This window comes from Triticum dicoccoides, chromosome 2A (genome assembly GCF_002162155.2).
Source record: "Triticum dicoccoides isolate Atlit2015 ecotype Zavitan chromosome 2A, WEW_v2.0, whole genome shotgun sequence".
Classification (NCBI taxonomy): Eukaryota; Viridiplantae; Streptophyta; class Magnoliopsida; order Poales; family Poaceae; genus Triticum; species Triticum dicoccoides.
The window spans coordinates 714,411,400-714,437,652 of NC_041382.1; positions in this window are offsets into that span (position 1 = coordinate 714,411,400).

Below are 26,253 nucleotides of genomic sequence, written 5' to 3' on the forward strand. Positions count from 1 at the left end.
ACGCGACCCCGGGAGGCCAGCAACGTCGCCATCGCCGTCGTCTTCCACCTCGGGCTCCGGCCACCATCGTCGTCGATCCACCGCACGCAGGACGTCCCCGAGCCGGCTAACCATCCCCACGGCACCGCTGTGAGCTCCGCCACCATTTCCCCCTCCTCCCCTCTTCGTTTGATTGCCGTAGCCGTCGCCCCCTTGATGACCGAAACCCGCCGTCGCCTGTGACCGCCGCCGACGTGCCTCCGGCCACCTAGTGGCCCGGCTGTCGTGCTCAGCTTCCTCCCCGCGCTGCCTAGAGCACGTAGGTGGCTCGCACGAGCCTCCCCGGCCACCGTAGCGTCGACCCCGAGCTCGCCCGAGCTCCGGCGACCGCCACGGTCGATGCCGGTGACGACTCCGGCCATCTTAGGCCCAGCCGCTGCCACTACTCGACGCGGACGAGTGCCTGCGTCACGTAGACGCCCTCCACCGGCCATTTGGTCGCCGGAGGAGGGAAACCGCACCCCTCTGCCGTCTCTGGCTCCGCCGGCGACGAGCCGCGGGTCAACTCCGGCTAGTTGACCCAGGTTTGACCTTCCCCGTGTGTCACTGACGTGTGGGCCACCCCCTGACATTTTAGTTAGTATTAGTTTAACACTAATTAACCTAGGTTAGTTAGCTGATTAGTCGCTGACCAGTGGGCCCCGGCCCCACAAACAGTTTAGTTAGAATTAACTTAAGGCTATTTAACTTGGTTAATTAGTTGTGTCACTGACCAATGGACCCCGCTGGTCAGGTTTGACCTGGACCTGGCATGTTGACTCTGCTGACGTCACCCCGATGTCATGCTGACGCAATTAACAATTTTCTGGATTTAAAATAAATTCAGGAAATTCCAGAAAATGGTATAAACTTCTAAAAATCATAGAAATTCAACCGTAACTCCAAATGAAATAATTTATATATGAAAAATTATCAGAAAAATTCGAGGAATCCATCTGTACCATTTTCATGCATGTTTGAACAATGTTTGTCCTCTGTTTTGGACAAAACAAATAAAGGGCATTTAAATAACCATATATGGAGTTGGAATTTGAATCATGTATTCAAACCAACTTCATTTAAATCATAGCTAGGTGCATTAGCCCAAATCACATCATATTGCCATGTCACATTCATGCATCATATTGTCGCATTGCATTGATTGTGTTCTTCCTTGTTTGCCGGTAATTGTCCCCTCTCGATAGACGTGTACCAGCGATGTGATCGATTACACCGATGAAGAGCTATATTATCTTCAGAAGTGCCAGGCAAGCAAAACCCCCTTGTTCATTCCGATACAATCCTACTCTCTCACTCCTGCTCTCTTTTACTGCATTAGGACAACAACGATTCATCTGTTACTTCTGCGGTAGCTGAACCCCTTTATCCTTTGCATGACCTGTCATTCCACAGTAAATAGATGAAACCCACTAGTATGAGTAGGAGTTGTTTGAGCCATGTTGTGCCTACTCATTCATGTTTGTTTGTCATGCCTGCTATTGCTTAGAGTTGAGTCCGGTCTGATTCATCGGGGATGAATCAGAAGTGTGTGAACATGTCCTACTGTGTGTGAGCTAAGTGGTGAACACGATTTGGTAAAGGTAGCGGTGAGAGGCCATGTAGGAGTACATGGTGGGTTGTCTCATTGAAGCCGTCCTTAGGAACTGAGCTCTGTGTTTGTGATCCATGATTCAGCTACTACCATACATTGGGCCCTGAAATATGACCCCGCTCGACTTCTTATTCACCCTTGTCCTCTGTCCAGGAGTTGCAAGTAGTTTCTGGTGTTTGTAGTATGCTGGAGGCCGTGGGCAGCGCTGACCGGAGGGGTGGGCTGTGATGCGGTAGGCACGTGGCACGGTGTACCGGGCGCCCGTTTGGTGTCTCGGGAACCCTGTTCACATCGTTTGTGGCTGTGAGCGAAACTCCGGCCGGATCTCCTCATGGATGGAACCCGAATAGGCGATAAACCTGGACTAGAGACTTGAGTGTTTAGGTAGGTCGTGGTCTACACCCACGTCGGCTTTCGCTTGAAGTCTGCCGAGCACATGTCGTGTGCAGACGCTAAGTGGTGGAAACATGTATGAAGAAGTACACCCCTGCAGGGTTAACATCATCTATTCGAATAGCCGTGTCCGCGGTAAAGGACTTCTGGGTTGCTTATATCAGTTCATAGACAAGTGAAAGTGGATACTTTAAAATGCGCAAGATAAGCGTGAGTGCTATGGATGGCGTTCTCGTAGGGAGACAGGAGCGGATCCATAGTGGTGTATTGATATGGTGAATATGTGGACTCGTGTGCGCCACCTCAAAGAGTTACTGGCAGTCGTAGTTTAGGTTAGCCACCGAGTCAAAGCTGGCTTGCTGCAGTTAAACTCCACCATCCCCTTTGTTGATAATGGTGCATATGTAGTTAGTTCTGATGTAAGTCTTGCTGGGTACATTTGTACTCACGTTTGCCTATTTTATGTTTTTGTAGAGAGACGTCAGTCTCGCTAGTAGTTCCACGTGGGCTTCGACGTTTAGCTTGTTACCTCAGCTACGATCTTGTGCCCTCGGCAGGATCTGGTAGATAGTCAGGCTTCTCAGCCTTTTTCATTTGTAGATGTCTGTACTCAAACATGTTGAGCTTCCGCTTGTGCTTTGATTTGTATGCTCTGAATGTTGGGTCATGAGACCCATGTTTGTATTATCTCGCTCTTCGGAGCCTATTGAATAAAATACTTGAGTTGTAGAGTCATGTTGTGATGCCATGTTATATTTGCACATATCGAGCATATTGCGTGTATGTTATTGAAATGCTTGGTATGTGTGGGATCTGACTATCTAGTTGTTTATCTTTAGTAGCCTCTCTTACCGGGAAATGTCTCCTAGCGTTTCCACCGAGCCATGGTAGCTTGCTACTGCTCCGAAACACTTAGGCTGGCCAGCATGTGTCCTTCTTCGTTCCTGTGTCTGTCCCTTCGGGGAAATGTCACGCGATGAATACCTGAGTCCTATTAGCCCGCTACAGCCCGGTTCACCGGAGTCCTGCTAGCCCAGTGCTACAGCCTGGATTCACTCGCTGATGACCGACACGTTCGATGCTGGGTCATGGATGCCTGTCCCTGTAAGTTTGTGCCACTTTGGGTTTACGACTAGTCATGTCAGCCCGGGCTCCTTATCATATGGATGCTAGCGACATCATCATATACGTGAGCCAAAAGGCGCAAACGGTCCCGGGCAAAGGTAAGGCGACACCCGTGGGAATACCGTGCGTGAGGCCGCAAAGTGATATGAGGTGTTACATGCTAGATCAATGTGGCATTGAGTCGGGGTCCTGACAATAGACATTTCCTGGATCCTCGCCATAAGTTCAGGAAAGACAAGAAGAACTTCATCAGAGGTAGAGTTGTCAAAAACTCTGCACCACCTGCATTGACAGGCCAACAGACCCTGGATCAGTTAAACACGCTCAAGCCAGATCCACAGCATCCAGGGTACTTCAAGGGGTATAATTCTAAGCACGCCTGGACTCACAAAACATGCTTATGGGATCTGCCTTACTTCAAAGACCTCCTTTGCCCACACAACATCGACGTGATGCACACTGAGAAGAATATCGCCGAGGCACTTTTTGGTACATTGTTCGGCATAGATGGGAAGTCAAAGGATAATACTAAGGCTAGAGTCGATCTGGAGGCGCTATGTGATAGGCCATTACAAAACATGAAAGAACCGAAAGGAAAGCAGAACTGGACGAAGCCAAAGGCATGGTTCAATCTTGGAAGGCCAGCTATGAGGGAAATTATCTTGTGGGTGCAACAACAGTTGATGTTCCCCGATGGGTATGCAGCGAATCTAAAGAGGGGAGCAAATCTTGATAAATTGAAGATATTTGGTCTCAAGAGTCATGATTGGCACATATGGATTGAGCGGGCAATGCCGGTGATGTTGCGTGGCTTCATCCCTGAGGATGAATGGCTAGTACTGGCAGAACTCAGCTATTTCTTCCGGGTTCTTTGTGCGAAAGAACTATCGCCTGGCGAGCTAGAAGAAATGGAAGAGTTGGCGCCGGAGTTGGTCTGCAAGTTAGAGAAGACCTTTCCACCGGGCTTCTTTAATCCAATGCAGCATTTGATTTTGAATCTCCCGACCGAGGCAAGATTGGGGGGCCCGTGCAAAATCATTGGTGCTACCCAACTGAGAGGATGCAGAAGATGCTTCGAGAAAAATGTAAAAATAAATGTAGAATTGAAGCATCGATGGCTGAGGCATTCATCACTGAGGAGGCGGCAAACTTCGTAACAGCACACTACGAAGCCAAAAATCGTCATTTGCATAATCCGAAGCCTCGGTACAATGCTGACGACCCTAAAAAGGGTGGATCCAACCTAAGCCTATTAAAAGGGAATCTCGCACCAGCCAGTGTTTCACATCCAGTATCTTTGGATAACGAAGAATGGCAGACCATTTCGTTGTATATCTTCAACAACCTGATAGAAGTGCAGCCGTACATCGAGTAAGTTCTCGGTACATTGTTTTGCAATTTCTATTTCCTTTGAACTGCTCTTATTCCTGGATATGTCATATAGTCGATACGTCGCCATATTCTCGTATGGAGCGGTGATCCAAAAGGATTCCATCGAAGAGTATGAGCTTCTCGCAAAGCAAGGAGGCGGCTATCCCGGTTTCATCTCTTGGTTCAAACAAACGGTAATTTCTATTAGACAATTTCATTTCATTTGCTAATTTGTGCGTAATGCAACAATCCTTTCATATTAAACTTGTAGGCTAATTAAGAGTCTATGGACACCGAATTGAGACAAGTCGCTAATGGTTTTGACTATAAGGTCCGTCCATTTGACAAGTACGACATCAACGGGTATCACTTTCGTACCTATGGCAAAGAGCTATCTATGGCCGACCAAAAGTCTACAAATTGTTGTGTAACTGCTATCGGCGAAGGAGGTACCGAGTATTATGGGAGAGTTGAAGCAATAAATGAACTTCTGTTCTATGGTGAAAACCCACCGAATGTCGTAGTCTTCAAATGTTATTGGTTTCAGCCGAAGGAGACTAGAAGGACTCATGAACATATAGGGCTAGTTGAAATCAACCAAAGCACCCAGTTAGATGTTCCTGATGTCTATATTACGGCTCAACAGGCGACCCAAGTATTCTATCTATCATGGGCCTGCCAAACTAATCCAAATCTGAATGGTTGGGATGTCGTTTATGAAGTGCCACCACGTGCTAGACTTTCTCCCCCAAAGGAAGAGGGTTATGAACCTCACATTAACCCAGACACATATGAAGGAGAATTCTTCCAAGAGACACGTCTTTCCAAAAAGTGTTTCAAGAACCGCTATACTTCACCCCAAAACATTGAAGTAGACAGCGACAGTGAATCCGACATCACCCCAGAGGAGGAACAAGAAGAGCTTGAACAAGAAGAGGTTACTGCTGCGGATGACCTGTCAATGCTTGACCGATTACATCAAGGTGGCCTTGCACATGTTGATGCCACTGAACCCTATGATCCCATCATTGATTATAGTGATGATGATGATTATGCATTTATTGATGATACTGATCGAGATTACTAGTAGTGTCAGGTATTCAATTTTTTTATGTTGTACTTGATGATGATACACTTAAGTGATATACATATTATTATTCATGTCTCGGTACTTTTTTATGTTGTACTAATTTCGTTTATTCTTTATCATGGCAGGTGTTGAAAAATGGTGGGCGCTCGGGAGCGCGCCGAGGCCCCTTCTTCGTCGGCGCGTGGTGTGAGGTCTTCCATTCCACACGCACCTCTCCGCCGAGCGTTGCTGGACAGTATGGCGACACCACCGGGCCCTTCTTCATCGATCGCGGTGCCCAGCAGGGGACGAGGTAAGAAGAATAGAGGAGGTGGAGCACGTGGTCGCGGGAGAGGAGGTAGGGTGACTGCTACGGCGCCTTCCTCGCCGCCACCCCCAGCTGTTTCACCCGAGCACGTGACTGCTAGGGTGGACTCGTTTGAGGAGGAGGCTACACGGGCACCGGTCCACAAGCCTCCGATCCACGGGTCTTCGGCCCACGAGCCTCGGGTCGACGGGCCTTCAGCCCACAAGACCCCGGAGGAGCACACGTCTGGATGGGGTACCTGGCCGGATCAGCCTGAGGAGTCGAGTGGCCATGCTGATGATGGCGGGGAGCCAACTGATATTGAGGAGGAGAGGGGCACCGTCTACCAGCGTGGTTGTACACGGCTCCCGTCCGTGCCGGCGACCCGTGAGCAGAGGTGGTTGATTTTCCCTAATGGGGAGAGGTAAGTGCATTTAATATTTTTGTACCTTCTGCATTCATGTTTCTTCAAATAACTAATGTGTTGGCCTTGTCATGCTGCAGGGGTTGGGACCACCATCATAGTGTCCACCGGCCCAACTCCGTCCTTGGAGTTCTTTGTCGGCAAAACTTCCCGGGGTTTGTCACATTGCCTGGTGAGGGTCAACTTCCAGAGCTTGGATTGAGTTGGGATGACTACTTGGCTGCCTCGGCCCTGCCGGGTGAGATTATCGACGGTGTCTTGTGCAAGACGAGGGTAGACGTGGTGATCAGAAAGTTCTGGGTAATTTCTCCTTTACACAATTAAAAATCTTCAACTAGCTAGTTATTAATTTTACTAATCAATATTGTCTCATTTGATTGCAGACATTCTACAGGTGTGAGGAGGGATACGAGGAGGAAGCAGCAAATGTTATCGATAACGTCTGCAAGCGCCTACTACAGAACTTACGACACGAGGCTCGGGTGCAGGCTGTTCGAGACTACTACACCTCGCGTGGTATCAAGAAGACCAAGCCGGCGTGCCGCGAGAAGTTCTTGAGTAAGGAGCAGTACATGAAGGTAATTCTTAAGGCCTTGTACTTACTTCCTTCATTTAGTAATTCATAGCCGTAGCGCTCAAGTTTCTATTTGCTAACTTAGGCCCCTCCGAGATGGTGTGCGGATCGGATGGATTGTTGGGAGGTGTTGGTCAATGAGTGGTGCTCAAATGAATGGCTAGCCCTCCACAATGATGCCAAGGACAAACATGCCCAAATGGAAGGTGTGCCACACCATCAAGGCAGCTCCAACTTATATCAGTTCGGGTGGAGCTGGGTATGTGGTTTGCTTCATGATTCATGCAATTCATTCATCATGGTAGCTTGAGCCCTTTAATTACTAATTTACGTTGTTTCTCTCTTTCAGGCACGCTACAATAAGGCGGATAAGGTGCCAGAGGTGTACGACCTCTATGCCATGGCCCATACTGCCTCTTACAAGAAAGTCAAGGCATTCTCTCCGTCTGACCTCGATGATGCAAACAACTTCACCAACATCTCCGCCCATGATAAGCTTGTGCAATATAGAGACCAGGGGAAGGCGAGGAAAGGGGAGGACTTTAACTCAAGCAACGGTCCCATTGATCCAGAGCTGGTGATGATATCTGGTGGCGGGAGGTCCCATGGCTCCATAGCCATAGGAGATGGACTTATCCGTTGTCCTAGCACTCTCCCGGAGATCAAGGCGTGCCAGTCGAGCTCCGCTCCTGAGATAAGGCCTCGTGAACGGCCAGTCCAACTCGCCATCAAGGTTAGTTATACGTACTCAGCTATCTTTCTCCATTACATTGTGTGCGCTTCCATCAATGATTACAAATGGTCATGTGAGTGGTGTTGCAGGCTGCTATACAGAGTGAGAGAGATAGAACGAAGAAACTTCTGGCGGAGGTGGCGGAGAGGCAGCGGGAGTTGGAGGAGAAGACGACAAAGATGCTAGAGGAGGAGAGGGCACGGAATGACATGCAGGCAAGGGCCATGTACGAGCTCCTTGTGATAAGTTTCTTCTGCAGATTACTTGCTAGTCTTAACATTTGAGTCTCATTACTAACTAGTATGACTCTGCTGTGAAAACCAAATGTGCAGTCTGTGTGTGAGAAGTCCGGCCAGACCGCTCCGCCGATGCCAGTGATTGCTCCTGGGAGCACGGTGAGTTTAATTTGAATGGACATTACTTGCTAGTCTTAACATTTGAGTGTCATAATGGTAACGAGACATTGGAAATGATCTTTGGTGTAGCTTAACTCCAGACACGCATCGCACGATCCTTCTTCAGTTACCGGCACGAGCCAGCCTGCTCCTACACCTCCCCGATCACGGTAAGTTTCTCTAGTGTTTTGCTTAACAAATGCATAAAGACCTAGACTTAGCTTTATTTCCTCCAATATGCTTACCATAATGACCTAGAGTTAGCTTCTTTTCCTCCAAAATGACTTAATAAGCTTACTGACCTCATAAACCATCCATTTTACCTAAGTTAGCTCTAAAACGATCTGTACTTAGCTTACTTATGTCAAAAATTGCATAATTAGCTTAGTTAGCTCATAAACGATCCATTTTACCTAAGTTAGCTCTAGAATAACCCATTTTACCTTAGTTAGCTTATAAGTGATCCAATTTATCCAAGTTAGCTCTAAAATGACCCATTTTACCTAGATTAGCTCCTAAATGATCCATTTTACCTACGTTAGCTTTAAAATGACCCATTTCACCTAGGTTAGCTCCAAAATGACCCATCTTACCTAGGTTAGCTTATAAATGATCCAGTTTATCCAAGTTAGCTCTAAAATGACCCAATTTACCTAGAGTAGCTCCTAAATGATCCATTTCACCTAAGTTAGCTAAAAACGATCCATTTCACCTAAATTAGCTCTTAAATGATCCATTTCACCTAAGTTAGCACAAAACGATCCATTTCACCTTAGTTAGCTCAAAAACGATCCATTTCACCTTAGTTAGCTCATAAACGACCCATTTCAACTAAGTTAGCTCATAAATGATCAATTTCACCTAAGTTAGCTCAAAAACAATCCATTTCACCTTAGTTAGCTAAAAAACGATCCATTTCACCTTAGTTAGCTCATAAACGACCCATTTCAACTAAGTTATCTCATAAATGTTCCATTTCACCTAAGTTAGCTCATAAATGATCCATTTCACCTAAGTTAGCTCATAAATGATCCATTTCACCTAAATTAGCTAAAAAACGATCCATTTCACCTTATTTAGCTCAAAAACAATCCATTTCACCTTAGTTAGCTCAAAAACGATGCCCTTCACCTTAGTTAGCTCATAAACGACCCATTTCAACTAAGTTAGCTCATAAATGATCCATTTCAACTAAGTTAGCTCATAAACAACCCATTTCAACTTAGTTAGCTCATATATGATCCATTTCACCTAAGTTAGCTCATAAATGACATATACTTCTTGTTCTAGTCTTCTTCTTCTAGTCACCTATTTCTAACTTTCTTATTTGCCATTTTGCAGATTTCATTCACTTCATGGAAGCTAGCTTGCTATGATGGAGTGCTTGCTTTTTCTTTGATGAAACTTTGCATTGTATCTAGCTTGCTATGATGGAACTTGCTATGTTGATGAAACTTTGCATTGTAATATGTATATGGATGGAACAATGTGTATGGATGGAACTTGATGGAACTTGCTTATGTATGAATGGATGAAACTTATGTGCTAGATATGTGATATGATTGCTGTTAAATAGCCCTGTGAAATATATCTATATGTGTCATATATATTTGCTGTGAAAATTGTTGAATTAAAAAAACAGAAAAAGAGACAATATGCAGGCTCTTTGCCGTCTGCCCCCGACAGCAAAGGGCTCTTTGCCATCAGCAGCGGACGGCAAAGAGGCCACGTGGCAGGCAACTATGCTTCCTGGGAGGCTGACCAATTTGGTCAGTTTGCCTATAGTGGCTGACGGCAAAGGCTTTGCCGTCTACGGCAGATGGCAAAGAGCCTACAGCGGCAGACGACAAAGGCCTGCTGTGTAGTGACGTCCAGCAGACATCACTCGGCGGACGGCAAAGGCCTGCCAAAATTTGCCGTCAGCGACGGATGACAAAGCCGGCCGTTAACCACCTGACGGAGTAACAACACATTTATTGCCGCCTGCATTCTTTGCCGTCCGCTGCTTATGGCAAAGGCCCCTTTGCCGTCAGCCGCCCGAAGCAGACGGCAAAGTACCTCTTTGCCGGACCTTACTTTGTCATGGCCTTTTGCCATCCGCGGCAGACGGCAAAGACCTTTGCCGTCCGCCATCCATGCCTTTGCCGTCTGCCGTGGCAGACGGCAAAGTAGCTGATTCCTGTAGTGTTTCACCGAAAAGGAATATCAAACAGAGTCCAAACGGAATGAAACCTTCAGGAGCGTTATTTTTGGAACAAACGTGATCCAGGGGACTTGGAGTGGACATCAAGAAACAATCGAGGAGGCCACGAGGTAGGGGGGCGCGCCCTCCACCCTCGTGGTCCCCTCGTTGCTCCACCGACTTACTTCTTCCTCCTATATATATCCATATACCCCGCAAACATCCAGGAGCACCACGAAACCCTATTTCCACCGCCGCAACCTTCTGTACCCAAGAGATCCCATCTTTTGGCCTTTTCCGGAGCTTCGCCGGAGGGGGCATTGATCACGGAGGGCCTCTACATCAACCCCATGGCCCCTCCAATGATGTGTGAGTAGTTTACTTCAGACCTTCGGGTCCATAGCTAGTAGCTAGATGGCTTCTTCTCTCTCTTTGGATCTCAATACAAAGCTCTCCTCAATTCTCTTGGAGATCTATTCAATGTAATCTTCTTTTGCGGTGTGTTTGTCGAGATCTGATGAATTGTGAGTTTATGATCAAGTCTATCTATGAACGATATTTGAATCTTCTCTGAATTCTTTTATGTATGATTGCTTTATCTTTGCAAGTCTCTGCAAATTATCAGTTTGGTTTGGCCTACTAGATTGATCTTTCTTGCAATGAGAGAAGTGCTTAGCTTTGGGTTCAATCTTGCGGTGCTCGATCCCAGTGACAAAAAAGGAACCGACACGTATTGTATTGTTGCCATCGAGGATAAAAAGATGGGGTTTACATTATATTGCATGAGTTTATCCCTCTACATCATGTCATCTTGCTTAAGGCGTTACTCTGTTCTTATGAACTTAATACTCTAGATGCATGCTGGATTGCGGTCGATGTGTGGAGTAATAGTAGTAGATGCATAATCGTTTCGGTCTACTTGTCTCGGATGTGATGCCTATATACATGATCATGCCTAGATATTCTCATAATTATTCACTTTTCTATCAATTGCTCGACGGTAATTTGTTCACCCACCGTAATACTTATGCTCTTGAGTGAAGCCACTAGTTAAACCTATGGCCCCCGGGTCTATTCTCCATCATATAAGTTTCCCATCTACTTTATTTTGCAATCTTTACATTCAATCTATATCATAGAAATACCAAAAATATTTATCTTATTATTATCATCTCTATCAGATCTCACTCTTGCAAGTGGCCGTGAAGGGATTGACGACCCCTTTATCGCGTTGGTTGCGAGGTTCTTATTTGTGTGTGTTGGTATGAGGTGACTCGTGCATGGTCTCCTACTAGATTGATACCCTGGTTCTCAAAAACTGAGGGAAATACTTATGCTGCTTTACTGCATCACCCTTTTCTCTTCAAGGGAAAACCAACGCAGTGCTCAAGAGGTAGCAGGGCGCAACCCACCAGGGTGCGGCCCCCTCTCCTGGTGCGCCCAGGTGGGTTGTACCCACCTGGTAGCCTCACTGACGACCCCCCTGATACTATAAATTCACATATTTCCAGAAAAAATCAAGGAAAAAGAATTAGCACGATCCACGAGACGGAGCCGCCGCCAGGCCTTGTTCTTCCTCGGGAGGGCAGATCTGGAGTCCGTTTGGGGCTCCGGAGAGGGGGATCTTCGTTCTTCGTCATCACCAACTCTTCTCCATAGCCAATTCCCTGATGCTCCCCACTGGGAGTGAGTAATTCCTTCGTAGGCTCGCTGGTCGGTGAGGAGTTGGATGAGATTCATCATGTAATCGAGTTAGTTTTGTTAGTGCCTGATCCCTAGTATCCACTATGTTCTTAGATTGATGTTGCTATGACTTTGCCATTGAGGGACTCCTGGATTAGGGGGTCTCCGGACAGCCGGACTATATCCTTTGGCCGGACTGTTGGACTATGAAGATACGAGATTGAAGACTTCGTCCCGTGTCCGGATGGGACTCTACTTGGCGTGGAAGGCAAGCTAGGCAATACAGATATGTATATCTCCTCCTTTGTAAACTGACCTTGTGTAACCCTAGCCCCCTCCAGTGTCTATATAAACTGGAGGGTTTTAGGCCGTAGGACAACATGCAATCATACCATAGGCTTGCTTCTAGGGTTTAGCCTCTCTCATCTCCTTGTAGATCAACTATTGTACTACTCATATCATCAAGAACAATCAAGCGGGATGTAGGGTATTACCTCCATCAAGAGGGCCCGAACCTGGGTAAACATCGTGTCCCCTGCCTCCTGTTACCATCCGCCTTAGACGCACAGTTCGGGACCCCTACCCGAGATCCGCCGGTTTTGACACCGACATTGGTGCTTTCATTGAGAGTTCCACAGTGTCGTCACCATAAGGCTTGATGGCTCCTTCGATCATCGTTAGCAATGCGGTCCAGGGTGAGGCTTTCCTCTTCGGACAGATCTTCGTATTCGGCGGCTTCGCACTGCGGGCCAATTAATTCGCTTGGCCATCTGGAGCAGATCGACAGCTACGCCCCTGGCCATCATGTCAGATTTGGAAACTTGAACTACACGGCCGACATCCGTGGAGACTTGATCTTCGATGGATTCGAGCCCATGTCGGACGCGCCGCATAGTCGCGACGAGCATGACGTAAATCTACTGTCGGACAATGTTCGGGAGATCGCATCCGCAACTACCCCGGCCATCAATCCAGAGCAAGTCGCACCATCCGAGAGCGGAGGGATGGACCCCGCCATGGAGGCAGCACTATCAGTGGCGATAGAGCCGGATACTGACTTCACCCCTTACGAGAGCCGTGTCGCCGAACCATTGAATTCATCTCCGGCCACGGGTTCCGAGCTACTCACATCCGTGCCCGTCGAGTCCGACTGGGCGCCGATCATGGAGTTTGCCTCCGCGGATATCTTTCAGCACTCACCTTTCGGAGACGTGCTAAATTCATTAAGGTCTCTCTCCCTGTTAGGAGAACCTTGGCCGAACTATGTCCGGCTAGAATGGGATGCAGACGACGAAGAAATTTGCTGCCCACCCACCACCCACTTAGTAGCCACTGTGGACGACTTAACCGACATGCTCGACTTTGACTCCGAAGACATCGACGGTATGGACGACGATGCAGGAGACGAATAGGAACCACCGCCCTCAGGGCACTGGACGGCCACCTCATCATATGATATATACATGGTGGACACCCCCAAAAGAAGGCAATGGCGACGAGACAGCGAAGGATGACCCCTCCAAGAAGCAACCCAAGCACCAAAGTCAGCGGCGCCGCTCTAAGTCCCGCCATAGCAAGAGCAGTGATCCTGGCACAGGAGACAATAACACTCCGGATAGCACCGAAGACAACAACAATCCCCTCCAGCACGGTGTAGAGCGAGAGGACGAACAAGATAGCCCTCCAGAGCAGGCAGTAAACGGAGAACCGGAGGAGGACAATTACATGCCTCTCTCCGAAGACGAGGCGAGCCTTGGCGACGACGAGTTTATCGTGCCTGAGGACCCCGTCGAGCAAGGGCGCTTCAAGCACCGGCTTATGGCCACGGCAAATAGCCTAAAGCAAAAACAGCAACAACTTCAAGCTGATCAAGACTTGCTAGCAAACAGGTGGGCCGAAGTCCTTGCGGCCGAGGATCATGAACTCGAGCGCCCGTCCAAGAGTTACCCAAAACGCAGGTTGCTACCTCACCTCGAGGAGGAAGAATTGAAACCTCATTCACCAGTGTACGATGCAGCTGACCAGCCACTGCACGGCCGAGCCAGAGAGGCATTTCAGCCTAAAGTTCAGACCGCACCCCGTCGCCACTCAGTCAAAAATATATAGGCCCGGGGCAACACAGAGGACCTGCGAGACATCTTGGACAGTAAGGAAAAAATCGCAAGGTCAATATACGGTACACGGGCACGTGCGCCCACACGGGACGATGATCGTCACGTCGGATACACCAAGAGTAAATCTGGCCGGGCCGAATACAGCAGACAAGACTCATACGAACTACGTCGGGATATAGCCCGGCACAGAGGTGCCGCACACCCCCTATGCTTCACTGATGAAGTTATGAATCATGAATTCCCGGAGGGTTTCAAACCCATAAATATCGAATCATACGATGGCACAACAGATCCCACTGTACGGATTGAGGATTTCCTCCTTCACATCCACATGGCTCGCGGTGATGATCTACATGCCATCAAGTACCTCCCACTAAAACGCAAAGGACCAGCTCGGCATTGGCTGAATAGCTTGCCAGCAGATTCCGTCGGCAGTTGGGAGGATCTGGAAGATGCATTTCTTTACAACTTCCAGGGCACTTACGTGCGGCCACTAGATGCTGATGACTTGAGCCACATAACCCAGCAGCCAGGGGAATTAGCCAGACAATTCTGGACACGGTTCCTAACTAAGAAAAATCAAATTGTAGACTGTCCGGATGCAGAGGTCCTAGCGGCATTCAAGCATAACATCCGCGACGAGTGGCTCGCCGCCACCTCGGCCAGGAGATGCCGAAATCTATGGCAGCCCTCACAACACTCATGACCCGCTTTTGCGCGGGCGAGGACAGCTGGCTGGCTCGCAGCAACAACACATCGAGGAATCCGGACACCTCGGATACCAAAGATGTTAACGGTAGGCAGCGTCGTAATAGACCAAAGCGCTGCAATAACGGCGATAACACCAAAGATACGGTAGTTAATGCCGGATTTAGAGGCTCTAGATCCGGTCAGCGAAAAAAGCCATTTAAAAGAAATACTCCGGCTCCATCCAGTCTGGATCGCATACTGGATCGCTCATGTCAAATCCACGGCACCCCCGACAAGCCAGCCAATCACACCACCAGAGAATGCTGGGTGTTCAAGCAGGACGACAAGTTAAATGCCAAGAACAAGGACAAGGGGCTGCATAGCGATGACGAGGAGGAGCCTCGGCCGCTGAACACATGAGGACAGAAGGGGTTTCCCCCACAAGTGAAGACGGTGAACATGATATACGCAACCCACATTCCCAGGAGGGAGCAGAAGCGTGCACTAAGGGATGTCTATGCGATGGAGCCCGTCGCCCCGAAGTTCAAGCCATGGTCTGCCTGTCCGATCACCTTCGATCGCAGGGACCACCCCACTAGCATCCGTCATGGCGGATCCGCTGCACTGGTCTTAGACCCCATCATTGACGGATTTCACCTCACTCGAGTCCTTATGGACGGCGGCAGCAGCTTAAACCTGCTTTATCAGGATATAGTGCGAAAAATGGGTATCGATCCCTCGATGATCAAACCCAGCAAAACCACCTTTAAAAGCGTCATCCCAGGTGTAGAGGCCCATTGCACAGGCTCAATCACATTGGAAGTGGTCTTCGGATCACCAGATAACTTCCGAAGCAAAGAGTTAATCTTCGACATCGTCCCGTTTCGCAGTGGCTATCATGCACTGCTAGGACGGACAACATTTGCAAAATTCAATGTAGTGTCGCATTACGCATACCTCAAGCTCAAGATGCCAGGACATCGCGGGGTCATAATAGTAAATGGAAACACAGAACGCTTGCTCCGTACGGAAGAGCACACTACGGCCCTTGCAGCAGAAGCACAAAGCAGTCTGTTTAGGCAGACCACCAATTCGGCGTTACAGCCCCCGGACACCTTCAAGCGAGTCCGGAACAAGCTGCAACATGATCACCTGGCACGATCAGAGCTCGCCTAGCAATTCGGCCCCCATCCCAGTCCCGATGAAGCAACGAAATCCGTGCCGCGCGTACATAACTACGCATTGAAAATACCATGGACATAGGCGGGGGCACAATCAGGACATGCCCCGCATTGTGGCTTAACCACACTAGGGGATGTATACCTTTGACATTCCTTTTCTCTTTTAGGGCCTAACTCTTTGGAAGCCCTTTCCGGCAGTACGATTGCCGGACACATTCCGAAAGTAACAACCAAGGCGGCAAGAAGCTAAGATGAACACGGGAACCGCCAGGTGGTCTCTAGTAATACTTGATATACCCGCTTTTCACTATTTATGCGTAGCTTGCCCTGGGATAGGACATTTCAAATTGTCCTACTTTATGCTTATTTCACTACTTGTACCAGTACGCTTTGACGTATTATTCAAATAACAATGCATATCATTAATCTATCATTGCATTATTTAAGTCCTTTTCTTTCTCTTATAAGTCCATGTACGACAATCCGCACCCGCATGTTTGGGTACGGTCAGTACGCCAGGGGCTCTTGTTTACCCCATAATATGGCGCAAGAAGTCCGAACACTTTTGACAGTGCGGCACCCCGAACTTATAGCATTATATGCATCGGCCCCGAATCATGTCTTTGGTCAAATGTTGGGTTGCCCGGCTCCCATGATTTGGTACCTTATGTTCCGCTATATCGGCTAAGGTAGCGGTGGGAGAACTACTGCGATTGTGTCCCGGTTCTTCCGGATGAGCACCTCAGTAGAGAAAGCCAAAAACTGACTGTCATGATAAGGCGAGAGACTAGTCGCTGTTCGAGAGGTCTCAACTCCTTAAAGACTTTTTCCGCTTCGGGCGAGGAGTCGGCCTTGTCCGGCTTAGGTGTGTATAGCGCCCCAAATTCGGCCCTCCGAAAACCAAGGGCTTCGCCAAAAATTTAAAATCGTAGACTTCTATGGCTAAGTGAGAGTGATAAAGCATTACAGTCCGATTGCCTGGTTCGTTGCACTGAACACCTCCCTTGAACGACCCAAAATTGGGGTAAAGAGTGTTCAGATTTATCCCGAACACCCCAGTACTAGTTACATGGGGGTAGAAGCCGACGACTGGCCAACTCTTAGATTTTATAAACGGCCACACAGAAGGTAACATTTTAAATTAAGAAAGTGTCGCATGGCGCAAACGAACTCGTTTCATATTACAGGATCACATGAGCATGTTCATTCAAAAATTACATCCTTGGCACACTCATCTGCCACTAAGCGGGAACCCATCAAGACACTCTCATAGTAATTCTCGGGGCAGCGATGGTCCTTGCCCTCCGGCGGCCCCTCCTTCACCAGCTTCACGACGTCCAGCTTCGCCCAGCGCACCTTCGCACGGGCAAAAGCCCTGCGTGCACCCTCGATGCAGACGGACCGCTTGATGACTTCAAGCCGTGGGCAGGCTTCCACGAGCCGCCTCACCAGACCGAAGTAGCTGCCGGACAGGGGCTCGCCAGGCCACATCCAGACTATAAGGCCCTTCATGGCCTGTTCGGCCGCCTTGTGAAGTTCGACCAACTGCTTCAGCTGGTCACTCAAGGGCACGGGGTGTTCGGTCCCAATATAACCAGAACAACTTCTCCGTTGAGCTCCCCTCCTCAGCCCGGTAAAATTCCGCGGCATCCAGTACACTGCAGGGAAGATCTGCAAACGCTCCTGGAGAGCTCCGAACTCGGGTAAGAAAAAAGGAAAGTCTCCTTCACGTGTTTGCTTTGCATAATGAATGCCTTACCTGCTGCTATCTTCTTCACCGCATCAATCTCCTGGAGGGCCTTGTGGGCTTCAGCCTTGGCGCTCCGGACGCTTTCAAGCGCCTACGCGATCTCGGACTCTCGTGTCTTAGAGTCAAGCTCCAAGGACTCGTGCTTTTTGGCGAGAGCCTCGAGCTCTTGCTGCACCTTGCCTACTCGGGCTTCTTGCTTCTCCCGTTCAATGGGTTCTTTGGCCGCTTTGTCTTCGGCCTCAGACAATGCCTTCCTCAGGGTCTCCACCTCGGTCGTGGCCCCTGAAAAATTCATGATGATCCTATTAATTTACACCTGAACTTCTTTTTAACTATATAGATAGGGGTATATCTTACCTTTGCTCTCTTCGAGCTGCCTCTTGTTAAGGCTGAGCTAGTCCTCGGACCGCTTCAGGTCCTGCTTCAGCGCAGAGACCTCCGCAGTACGTGCAGCAGCGGCCAACAGTGAAGCTTGCACATACACATAGACATACTCTAATTAGACTCCTGAGTTATCATTTGATCCTCTAGTCGGCTTTTCTTCGCGAAAGCCGAACAGAGCATCAGGGGCTACTATCTATGCGGTAATATTTTCTTCTTATATTTTGGTTGCTTACCTCAAAGCCTGTTAGGAGGCTGGCGCAAGCTTCGGTCAGTCCGTTCTTGGCGGACTGAATCTTCTCGACCACCACACTCATGATAGTGCGGTGCTCTTCTTCGATGGAAGCACTGCGAAGAGCTTCCAACAAGTTATCCGGTGCCTCTGGTTGGACAGAGGACACCGGCACGGATGGTTGGCCCCCCTGGACGGGGGACCGCCTGCCGGAGTCCGGAACCATCGAAGGTTCCGGCGCAGTGTCCGGCTGGGGCCTGAACTCGAAGCCCGTAGGAGCCTCGCTCCCTTGGTACCCAGGGTCCGGGAAGTCGCCGTGAGGCGCCCCCAAGACCACCTCCCCTCGGCTCGGTGCCTTTTGAGACAACACCATGGTGTTGTCCGTAGGGCGTGGGGTGGAAGCGGTCGGAAGAGAACGGCTGTTCATATCCGACGAGTCCAAGGAGCCACTCGACGAGGGTACGTCGAGATGAGCTCGGGACTGATACGTCTCCAACGTATTTATAATTTTTGATTGCTCCATGCTATATTATCTACTGTTTTAGACATTATTGGGCTTTATTATCCACTTTTATATTATTTTTGGGACTAACCTATTAACCGGAGACCCAACCCTGAATTGTTGTTTTTTGCCTGTTTTAGGGTTTCGAAGAAAAGGTATATCAAATGGAGTCCAAACGGAATGAAACCTTCGGAAATGTGATTTTCTCATCAAATAAGATCCATGAGACTTGGACCCTCCGCCAAGAAAGCCACGAGGTGGTCATGAGGGTAGGGGGCGCCCCCTAGGGCGTGCCCCCTGCCTCATGGGCCCCTCGAAGCTCCACCGACGTACTTCTTCCTCCTATATATATCCACGTACCACCAAACGATTGGGGACGGAGCCAAAAACCTAATTCCACCGCCGCAACTTTCTGTATCCACGAGATCCCATCTTGGGGCCTGTTTCGGAGCTCCGCTGGAGGGGCATCGATCACGGAGGGCTTTTACATCATCATCCAAGCCCCTCCAATGAAGTGTGAGTAGTTTACTTCAGACCTACGGGTCCATAGCTAGTAGCTAGATGACTTCTTCTCTCTTTTTGGATCTCAATACAATGTTCTCCCCCTCTCTCGTGGAGATCTATTCGATGTAATCTTCTTTTTGCGGTGTGTTTGTTGAGACCGATGAATTGTGGGTTTATGATCAAGTCTATCTATGAATAATATTTGAATCTTCTCTAAATTCTTTTATGTATGATTGGTTATCTTTGCAAGTCTCTTCGAATTATCAGTTTGGTTTGGCCTACTAGATTGGTTGTTCTTGCCATGGGAGAAGTGCTTAGCTTTGGGTTCAATCTTGCGGTGTCCTTTCCCAGTGATAGAAGGGGCAACAAGGCACGTATTGTAGCATTGCCATCGAGGATAACAAGATATTTTTTTATCATATTACATGAAACTATCCCTCTACATCATGTCATCTTGCTTAAGGCGTTACTCTGTTTTTAACTTAATACTCTAGATGCATGCTGGATAGCGGTCGATGAGTGGAGTAATAGTAGTAGATGCAGAATCGTTTCGGTCTACTTGTCTCGGACTTGATGCCTATATACATGATCATAACTAGATATTCTCATAACTATGCTCAATTCTGTCAATTGCTCAACAGTAATTTGTTCACCCACCGTAGAATACTTATGCTCTTGAGAGAAGTCACTAGTGAAACCTATGGCCCCCGGGTCTCTTTCTCATCATATCAATCTCCATCACTTTATTATTGCTTTGCTTTTACTTTATTTACTTTGCATCTCTATACCAAAAATACCAAAAATATTATTTATCATCTCTATCAGATCTCACTTTCGTAAGTGACCGTGAAGGGATTGACAACCCCTAAGCGTGTTGGTTGCGTTGAGCTATTGTTTTTGTGTAGGTACGAGGGACTCAAGCATAGCCTCCTACTGGATTGATACCTTGGTTCTCAAAAACTGAGGGCAATACTTACACTACTTTGCTGCATCATCCCTTCCTCTTCGGGGAAATCCAACGCAGTGCTCAAGAGGTAGCAGGGACGGACTGCATAATCATGTTCGGCATGAGGAAAGGCAGTACAATAAAATATACCATGAAGTACTATGGTGTCCGGACACTTACGACTTCGCCAGGGGCTTGTCCCTGGGTAGCCACTCGTCGCCGCTATCGGCGGCCGTCGTGGCACGGTTCGGAGGGAGGGTCCTTCCCTTCTTGGACCCTTCGGCCTGCCCGGATGGGTCGGCCTTTCTTTTCTTGTCTCCCTCGGCTGGGGGGGAGAACTTTTCTCCTCCTCCTCCTCGTTTCCATGGGAGGAGTGCGTGTCGGATTCATCGGACGATGAGTCCGATACAACCTTGCACCGGAGACCCTTTCGGGTCCCCGTGGCCTTCTTCTTGGCCTTCTTTCCTGGTACCTCATAAGGTGCCGGAGTCAGCATCTTCGTTAGAAGAGCATCTACAGGATCTTCGGGCAAGGGGGCTGGACAATCAAGCTGCTCCGCTGTCTCTACCCAGTCCTGTTAATGACATGGAAGCTTAGATCCGGCACATAACTAAACCAGGGCAAATAAATACCCTGAGAGATATAAAAGCCTACCGAATTGGCGCGGCGCTTTGCGCTGAGTCCGCGGTCCTCAGTGAGGGAGGGAGGCATCTCGGCGCTCTTGAACAACACCTCCAGACGTCCTCGTGTGTCGTGTCATAGAGCTCTCGCAACGTCTGGTGCTTGGCCGAGTCGAATTCCCACAAATTGAATGCCCGTCTTTGGCACGGAAGGATCTGGCGGAAGAGTATAACCTGGACCACATTGACAAGCTTGATTTTTTTGCTCGTCATGTTCTAGATGCAGGTCTGGAGTCCGGTCAACTCTACCGAAGAGCCCCAGGACAGGCCCTTCTTTTTCCAGGAGGTGAGCCGCGTGGGGATTCCGGATTGAAATTTTGGGGCCGCCACCCAGTTGGAGTCGCGCGGCTCGCTGATGTAGAACCACCCCGATTGCCACCCCTTTATGGTATCCACATAGGTGCCCTCGAGCCAGGTGACATTAGGCATATTGCCCATCATGGCGCCTCCACACTCTGCTTGTTGGCCACCCACTACCTTCGGCTTAACATTGAAGGTTTTCAGCCATAAGCTGAAATGGGGCCTGATGCGGAGGAAGGCCTCGCACATGATGATAAACGCCGAGATGTTGAGGATGAAGTTGGGGGCCAGATCATGAAATCCAGCCCATAGTAGAACATGAGCCCGCGGACGAACGAGTGGAGAGGAAATCCCAGTCCGCGGACAAAGTGGGTAAGAAAAACTACCCTATCATGGGGTTCGGGCATTGGGACGATCTGCCCCGCATTTGGCAGCCGGTGCGCGATATCCGTAGCCAGGTATCCGGCTTCCTGTAACTCTTTGATGTTCTCCTCCGTGACGGAGCAGACCATCCACTTGCCTCCTTCTCCAGACATGCTTGGAGTGGTTTGAGAAGAAGAACGCGAGCTTGGGCGCTAGAGCTCGAGTGTGCGGGAATGGGTAAGCGAGGAGGAAGAAGGCGTGGGTGAAAAAAGTAAATCTTCGTCCCTTTATAAGGGCGGAAGAGGCGATATGCCTCCCCACTTGCCTAGCAAAACCACTTACTCCCCAGGCGCCGTAATTGATGGCGCGGTTGGGTTACCCACGTCTGTATTGATGAGAATCCCGTGATAAGGGCAACACGATCTCTGCTTTGACAAGACGTGTCAAGAAAGCCGCCTCGCGATATGTGCGGAGCTGGTTGAGAAAAGCGGTTCGAATAATAACTGGGCCATGGCATGATGTCATGATATCAAAACGTGTCAACAGATTAGATTTGTGGAAATATTATTCTCTCTACGGTGGTATTTGGAACTTATTTTGTAGGGTCGGACACTATCCTTGTATTCAAATTCTTCAATGGTGTGTTCGGAGGAGGAACCCGCCTTGCAATGCCGAAGACAACACTGCGCGCCAGACTCATCGTCATTGAAGCCTGGTTCAGGGGCTACTGAGGGAGCCCTGGATTAGGGGGTCTCCGGACAGCCGGACTATATCCTTTGGCCGGACTGTTGGACTATGAAGATACGAGATTGAAGACTTCGCCCCGTGTCCGGATGGGACTCTACTTGGCATGGAAGGCAAGCTAGGAAATACGGATATATATCTCCTCCTTTGTAAACCAACCTTGTGTAACCCAAGCCCCCTCCAGTGTCTATATAACTTGGAGGGTTTTAGTCCGTAGGACAACATACAATCATACCATAGGCTAGCTTCTAGGGTTTAACCTCTCTGATCTCATGGTAGATCAACTATTGTACTACTCATATCATCAAGAACAATCAAGCAGGAAGTAGGGTATTGCCTCCATCAAGAGGGCCCGAACCTGGGTAAACATCGTGTCCTCTGCCTCGTGTTACCATCCACCTTAGACGCACAGTTCAGGACCCCCTACCCGAGATCCGCCGGTTTTGACACCGACAGCCATGCTTAATGCTTGTCACTTTGGGCCCGGGTGCCATGATTTCAGATCTGAACCATTTATGTTATCATCATTATATCCATGTTTTAGATCTGATCTTGCAAGTTATAGTCACCTAGTATGGTTATGATTCGGCAACCTCGGAATGATAACAACCGGGCCCACTCCCGGTGATGACCGTAGTTTGAGGAGTTCATGTACGCACTATGTGTTAATGCTTTGTTCCGGTTCTCTATTAAAAGGAGGCCTTAATATCCCTTAGTTTCCAGTATGGACCCCGCTACCACGGGAGGGTAGGACAAAAGGTGTCATGCAAGTTCTTTTAATGAAGCACGTATGACTATTTACGGAATACATGCCTACATTATATCGATGAACTGGAGCTAGTGCCGTATCGCCCTAGGTTATTGATACGTCTCCAACGTATCCATAATTTTTGATTGTTCCATGCTATTATATTATCAACCTTGGATGTTTTATATGCATTTATATGCTATTTTATGTGATTTTTGGGACTAACCTATTAACCTAGGGCCCAGTGCCAGTTTTTGTGTTTTGCTTGTTTTTAAGTATCGCAGAAAAGGAAAATCAAACGGAGTCCAATTGACCTGAAATTTCACGGAGATCATTTTTGGACCAGAAGAAGCCCACGGAGTTCTGGAGGTGGGCCAGAAGAGTCCTGAGGCCACCACGAGGGTGGGGGCGCGCCCCCTGCCTCGTGGCTGCCTCAGGGACCCCCTGACTTGTCCCCGACTCCAACACCTCTTATATAACTCAAAACTTCCAGAAAGAAACCTAGATTGGGAATTCCGTCGCCAGAAGCCTCCGTAGCCACCGAAAACCAATCTAGACCCGTTCCGGCACCCTGCCGGAGGGGGGAATCCCTCTCCGGTGGCCATCTTCATCATCCCGGCGCTCTCCATGACGAGGAGGGAGTAGTTCTTCCTCGGGGCTGAGGGTATGTTCCAGTAGCTATTTGTTTGATCTCTCTCTCTCTCGTGTTCTTGAGTCGGCATGATCTTGATGTATCGCGAGCTTTGATATTATATTTGGATCTTATGATGTTTCTCCCCCTCTACTCTCTTGTGATGAACTGAGTTTTCCCTTTGAAGTTATCTTATTGGATCGAGTCTTTAAGGATTTGAGAACACTTGATGTATGTCTTGTATGTGCTTATCTGTGGTAACAATGGGATATCACGTGATCCACTTGATGTATGTTTTGGTGATCAACTTGCGAGTTCCGTGACCTCGTGAACTTATGCATAGGGGTTGGCACACGTTTCCTTCTTGACTCTCCGGTGGAAACTTTGGGGAACTCTTTGAAGTTCTTTCTGTTGGTTGAATAGATGAATATGATATTGTGTGATGCATATCGTATAATCATACCCACGGATAATTGAGGTGACATTGGAGTATCTAGGTGACATTAGGGTTTTGGTTGATTTGTGTCTTAAGGTGTTATTCTAGTACGAACTCTATGATAGATTGAACGGAAAGAATAGCTTCGTGTTATTTTACTACTGACTCTTGAATAGATCGATCAGAGGATAACTATGAGGTGGTTTTGTACCCTACAATAATCTCTTCGTTTGTTCTCCGCTATTAGTGACTTTGGAGTGACTCTTTGTTGCCTGTTGAGAGATAGTTATATGATCCAATTATGTTATTATTGTTGAGAGAACTTGCACTAGTGAAAGTATGAACCCTAGGCCTTGTTTCAACACAATGTAATACCGTTTTTGCTCACTTTTATCATTAGTTACCTTGATGTTTTATATTTTCAGATTGCAAAAACCTATATCTACTATCCATATTGCACTTGTATCACCATCTCTTCCCCGAACTGGTGCACCTATACAATTTACCATTGTATTGGGTGTGTTGGGGACACAAGAGACTCTTTGTTATTTGGTTGCAGGGTTGTTTGAGAGAGACCATCTTCATCCTCCGCCTCCCACGGATTGATAAACCTTAGGTCATCCACTTGAGGGAAATTTGCTACTGTCCTACAAACCTCTGTACTTGGAGGCCCAACAACGTCTACAAAAAGAAGGTTGTGTAGTAGACATCAAGGTCTTTTTTGGCGCTATTGCCGGGGTTAGCGCTTGAAGGTATATCTTTAGATATTGCAATCGAATCTTTTAGTTTCTTGTTTTATCACTAGTTTAGTATATAAAAGAAAAAACTACAAAAAATGGAATTAAGGTTGCCTCATATGCTTCATCTTTTTAATGTATTTCATGAAAATAAGGATTCCTATAGTTGTGCTTAAGTGCTAGAAGAAGAATTCATTAGAATGTTTGGCACTAAATATTTGAATGATGCGCATGATTGCAATGTTGTTAGTATGAATTCCTTGAATATCCATGATGCTAATGATATGCGAAGCCACAAGCTTGGGGAAGCTATGTTTGATGAAGATGATATATTTTGTCCCACAAGTTTTGATGAGAAAATTTATTATGATGAAAGCATGCGTCCTATTTATGATGATTATATTGATGAATGTTGATTTGGAGAGGTCATGACTTTATTTAGTGATGAATCCACTATTTCAGAAGAGGTTCCAATTGATTATGAGAACAAAGCTGCTATCTATGATTATTATTGTGATGACTTGTATGCTATTAAGAATAATTATAACCATGAAACTTGTCATCATAATTTTAATTTTCAATTGGATTATGCCTCATATGATAGTTATTTTGTTGAGTTTGCTCCCACTACTATTTCGAATGAGAAGAATTTTGCTTATGTGGAGAGTAATAAAAATTCTATGCTTATGGCTCATGAAAAGAATGCTTTATGTGATAGTTATATTATTGGATTCATTCATGATGTTACTGAAAATTATTATGAGGGAGAAACATATGCTTGAAGGAATTGCAATAATATCACTTTTCCTCTCTATGTGTTGAAAATCTTGAAGATTTGCTTGTTTTACCTTCCTATGCAAGTTGATTCTTGTTCCCACAGGTTGTTTGCTCACAAAATCCATATTCATAGGAAGTGGGTTAGACTTAAATGTTCTAGTCATATTCTTCATGATGCTCTTTTTATATTTCAATTCTTATCTTTTATGTGAGCATCATTGAAATCATCATGCCTAGCTAGGGGCGTTAAATGATAACGCTTGTTGGGAGGCAACCCAATTTTAGTTTTGTTCCTTGCTTTTTGTTCCTGTTTAGTAATAAATAATTTATCTAGCCTCTGTTATGATTGAGTTTTTATGTTTTAATTACTGTTTGTGCCAAGTAGAACCTTTGGGAAGACTTGGGAAAGTCTTTGCGATCTTGCTGTAAAAAAGCAGAAACTTTAGCGCTCACGAGATTTGCTGCTATGTTTTATTGGAGACTGATACTTAGTTGATTCTTTTTTAAGATGGTTAATAGATAAATTCCTCACGTCCAACAATTTTTTTTAGAATTTTGGGGGTTGCAGAAGTATATGTTTGATCCAGATTACTACAGATTGTTCTGTTTTTGACAAATTCTGTTTTCTATGTGTTGTTTTCTTATTTTGAT